Here is a 5,540-nt window from a genome sequence, read left to right on the forward strand (position 1 = left end):
GAGTCCCTCGCGGCGGGGCTGATCAGACCGTCCAAGTCCCCGGTAGGATCGGGCTTTTTCTTTGTACCCAAGAAGGATAAGACCCTTCGGCCGTGCGTGGATTATAAAGGGCTGAACGCGATCACAATTAAGAATCGTTACCCGCTCCCGTTACTTGACTCCGCCTTCGCCCCGCTGCAAACGGCGGCAGTGTTTTCCAAACTCGACCTACGATCCGCATACCACCTGGTAAGAATTCGGGAGGGCGACGAGTGGAAAACCGCGTTCAAAACCCCCCTCGGGCATTTCGAATATCTGGTCATGCCATTCGGGCTGACCAACGCTCCCGCTGTGTTTCAGAGCCTTATCAATGATGTGCTGCGCGACATGCTCAACGTCTGCTGCTTCGTGTATCTGGATGACATTTTGATTTTCTCGCGGTCATTAGAGGAGCACCACCGACACGTGCGGGCCGTACTGCAACGCCTATTAGAGAACCGCCTCTATGTGAAGGCGGAAAAATGCGAATTTCACACAACCTCGGTTCAGTTTTTAGGTTTCGTCGTGGAGAAGGGACAAATCAAGGCCGATCCGGCCAAAACGCGCGCCGTGCTAGAGTGGCCAACGCCTTCTACCCGTAAGCAACTACAGCGCTTTCTAGGATTCGCCAATTTTTACCGGCGCTTCGTCAAGGATTATAGCCGTCGCGCCTTGCCCCTTACTCGTCTCACGTCCGTCAAGACCCGTTTCGCGTGGGGGCCGGCGGCGGAGGCGGCCTTTTGCGAGCTCAAGCGCGCGTTCATAAGTCCGCCTGTTTTGCGCCATCCTGATCCCAAATTGTCTTTTTTCGTTGAGGTCTCACATAGCCCTGGACTTCATCACGGGCCTGCCCGTCTCAAGGGGCAAGTCAGTCATACTCACCATTGTCGACCGCTTCTCCAAGTCCGCTCACTTCATTGCTCTGCCTAGGCTCCCGTCAGCCCTTGAGACGGCCAATCTCCTCACCCTTCATGTTTTCAGGCTCCACGGACTGCCGACCGATGTGGTGTCCGACCGAGGCCCGCAATTCGTGTCGCGGGTCTGGAAGCGCTTCTGCCGGTACCTGGGGGCCACGTCGAGCCTGTCATCGGGCTACCATCCGCAATCCAATGGTCAGTCGGAGAGGGCGAACCAGGACCTGGAGGCCGCCCTACGGTGCGTGTGCAGCGATCAGCCGGCCACTTGGGCTGACCACCTTCCTTGGGCAGAGTACGCGCACAACACTTTGGTGTCCTCGTCTATCGGTCAGTCCCCGTTCATGATTGCTTACGGCTACCAGCCGCCGCTTTTCCCATCACAGGACGGGCTGGTTGAGGTCCCCTCCGTCCAGATGCACCTGAAGCGGGCGCATCGCGTTTGGCGGGAGGCCAGGTCGGCCTTGTCCCGCACAGCAGAACGCAACCGACGGATCGCCGACCGGCGCCGACGCCCAGCCCCGATGTACCAACCCGGGGACAAGGTATGGTTGTCCACCCGCGACCTTAATCTGGCGGGAACCTCCCGCAAGCTAGGTCCACGTTTCGTGGGCCCCCTGGAGGTGGACTCCATCATTAACCCTGTGGCCGTCAAGCTCAAGCTCCCGGCCACCATGAAGGTTCATCCTGTTTTTCACGTGTCCCTGCTCAAGCCGGTCTCATCGTCACCCCTGGCTCCTTCATCCACCCCACCGCCGCCACCACAGATCGTCGAGGGCGGTCCGGTGTACACGGTGCGGGAAATCTTGGACTCCAGGCGCAGGGGCAGGGGCTTCCAGTATCTGGTCGACTGGGAGGGCTACGGACCGGAGGAGTGCCAGTGGATCCCCCGCTCCTGGATCCTTTGTAACGACCTCATCCGGGACTTCCACGCCGCACACCCGGGCAAGCCTGGTGGTCCGCCAGGAGGCGTCCATTAAAGGGGGGGGTACTGTCATGACCCGTTGTGCTCCTGCCATGTCTCATGTGTTCTTTGTTTGTTTTCCCAGCTGACGTGGGGGCGTTTCTCCAGCGCTCTTCCCCGGGCACGCTGCCACGCCTGGAGAGGCGCGCCCGCCAGCCACGCACCTGATCCTAATCAAGTCTTGATTATCTCCTTCTTCTTAAACCTTCCGCATCCGACGGGTCGACGTCGGATGATTCCCTTGCTCACGACCACGTACCAAGCGATAATTCTTGCCATTGTTTTGTGCTCCACGCGTGTTTTGACCTCTTGCCCGTTCTACGACTCCGCCTCTAGCCTTAGCCCTTATTGAGCGTGTATGTTTGCTGATTGACATTCCTTACCCTTCCGCGGTAAGCGATTTACGTTCGTTTTTGTTTCCTTGCCTTTGGCAAGCGTTTTTTGTTCACTACGTTTTCTCCCTGGGGTGGTTTGTCCCCCAGCACTTTCGGTTTGTACCCTCGGCACTTCGTAGTGGATCCTTTGTTATTTTTTGATCTCTGCCGGGAGAATAAATTCCTTGTAACCTCTCCGCCTTGTTCGTGTCTGCTCTTAACGAGTGCACCTCGACAATCTCGGCTCTGCCGGGATTGGCACCTGACAGATAGAGAGCATTTTTAAAAAGACTGAACGAGAAACTAATGAAATATTCATGATTTTGTCAGGCCTGATGTGTGTGCAAAGTTCCATGAGTTTTCGTTCATATTTAGAACCTCAAAATACGTGTTGTTTTATTGGCGATATATGCGATGCCACGCCCACAGCTTTTCACAAAAAATGACGAATTTCGTATTGTGACATCCTGAAGGACTAAACACTCAACCGAGCAAATATGAGGGCGACCTCGTTAACGTGCTCAGTGAAAAACATCAACGAAAATAATTTGTATTTGCTTTGACCAGTTGGTGGCGCTACTACTACAATCAAAAATAAGTTGGTAGATGTCTTCAGGGCTGCAATATCCTCAAATGTGAAAACTTTCGAGAAGATAAGATCATCTGAGTCATCTTGCCGGAACTTTTGTTTCCACGGTGAATAATCAGACTTTGCGGCACCGTAATAGCCACGCCCTTCGAAGGAAAGTCACAAAAATAGGGATAGAGTAAGATCAATGTCTTGAGTCTTTTCTAGCCAATTTTCAATCGGATTCGTTAAAAGGGCACCGTGAGGTACGTCAAAATGTAAAAAAATTATATTTTTTGTCGCCACTGGGTGGCGCAAGGTGTAAAACTGAATATAAACATATAGATGTCTTCGGGTACCGACTCTTTATGTACATATGTGAAGTTTTGGATTTTTAGCAGCATGTGCAGGAGAGTTATTAAGCCTTTTGTCCGTTGCGGCGAAGGAAATCTTAAGTGAAAACTGTGAAGCCCTGCCCCCGTCATATAGTATTTCGGAAACTAAACATTTTTGCCCCAGTGTTTGTCCCAGGTCTTAAGATGGTACAGACAGAATTTTAAGGCAATCAGATGAACCCTCTCAGATCAGGGTGCAAAAGAAAGACCCCTGTAAACATGCAAGGGCAATAGTTGGACTTTCAAAAATTCATAACTCACTTCCTGTTTATATTAGACGTAAACTTTCAAATTTTTCGCCATGCCCGATGAGACTGCCAAGTTTGGTGAGTTTTTGTGCATGTTTCGGGGGTCAAAAATGCGATCGAACAATTGGAAAAATAATAATAATCATAATAATAATTTCTACAAAAACAATAGGGACTTCGCAGCGGTCGCTGCTCGGGCCCTAATAATAATAATAATAATAATAATAATTTCGAGAAAAACAAAAGGGACCTCGCAGCAGTCGCTGCTCGGGCCCTAATAACAATTTCTAGAAAAACAATAGGGACCTCGCAGCGGTCACTGCTCGGGCCTTAATAATAATTTCTACACAAAGTCCATTGTGGTGACCCGCCCCCTTTTAAGTAAATTCAAAATGGCGGACTACCTGTAAAACATAGCTCATGGCTCCAAGAGACTTTTTTGTAGGTCTTGGCCTTATACATACTCGATAAAATTTACAAAAAGCTAGGTGAAACACTCAACCAGGGCTGCTTTTTTGAACATTTCTCGAGGGCCATGGCGAGCCATTTCAAAAAAGCTGCACAACTAACGTATAAAATATTGATAATTTTGCTAGGCCTGATGTGTGTGTAAAGTTTCACGAGTTGTCGTTCATATTTAGAACCTCAAAATCAGCGTTGTTTTATTGCCGAACAGTGCAATGCCACTCCCACAACTTTTCACGAAAAAGGACGAATTTCGTATTGTGACATCCTCATGGCCGAAATACTCATCCGAGCATATATGAGGGCGACCTTGTTGACTTGCACGGAGAAAAACATCCAAGAAAATAACTTGTATTAGCTTTTACCAGTTGGTGGCGCTATGACTACGATGAAAAATAAGTTGGTAGATGTCTTCAGGGCTGAAGTATCCTCAAATGTGAAAAACTTTGAGAACATAGGATCATCTGGGTCATGTTGCCGGAGCTTTTGTTGCCACAGAGTACAATCGGACTTTTCAGCACCGTAATGGCCACGCCTTTTGCCAAAAAGTCACAAAATTCGGGATACAGTAAGATCAATGTCTTGAGTCTTTTCTGACCAATTTTCAGTCGGATTCGTCAAAAGGGCTCCGTGCAGTACATGAAAATTAAAATAAAAACAAATTTTTGATTCCACTTGGCGGCGCTGTGTGTATAACAAAATAATAACATTAAGATGTCTTCAGGTCGGGACGTTTTATTTACAGGTGAAGGTTTGGATTTTTAGGAGCATGTGCAGGGGAGTTATTAAGCATTGATTTATTTGTATTAGGTTCATTTTGGCTTCTTATTATTGATATTTGACTGATTTATTAAAAGCAGACAATTTTGTTTTAGGTTAATTTTTTACCTGACATGTTTCGGCGAGTCTTTCGCCTTCTTCAGAGTGTCACATGATGGTGTCTTGTGGCCCGTCTTTATCAGCTGATGTTCCATGAGGGTGTGACTTACCTGTCAAAAAAATGAAAAATCAGCGCAATAAAAGAATAAGCACAACAGGAACATTACAAATCAGCCATCACTGACCACTGCAAAAGGGAAAACCACATCATGGACTGGGAGAAGGGCAGGGTCATCCGCACAGAAGAGAACAAGCAACAGCACTGGATCAGAGAGGCCATTGAGATCTGCAAGCGAGGCATAAAAACCATGAACAGAGACAAGGGAACCTTCATCCTTTTCACCACCTGGAGCAGCATCTTGGAGGAGTGAACGGACAGCGGGGGGCGTGACTTGCCTTCATTTTTGTGAGAGGTAAGTCACGCCCTCATGGAACATCAGCTGATATAGACGGGTACAAGACACCATCATGTGACAATCAGAAGAAGGCGAAAGACTTTCGTATTGTGACATCCTCAAGGCCTAAACACTCATCCGAGCAAATATAAGGTAGATCTTGTTAACCTGCTCGGAGAAAAACATCAACGAAAATAATTTGCATTTGTTTTAACCAGTTGGTGGCGCTACCACTACGATCAAAAATAAGTTGGCAGCCATCTTCAGGGCCTGAATATCCTCAAATGTGAAATATTTCGAGAAGATGGATCATCTGAATC

Source organism: Idiotropiscis lumnitzeri, unplaced genomic scaffold (genome assembly GCF_059441095.1).
Source record: "Idiotropiscis lumnitzeri isolate Australia: NSW breed Sydney's pygmy pipehorse unplaced genomic scaffold, RoL_Ilum_1.0 HiC_scaffold_72, whole genome shotgun sequence".
In the NCBI taxonomy this organism is placed as follows: Eukaryota; Metazoa; Chordata; class Actinopteri; order Syngnathiformes; family Syngnathidae; genus Idiotropiscis; species Idiotropiscis lumnitzeri.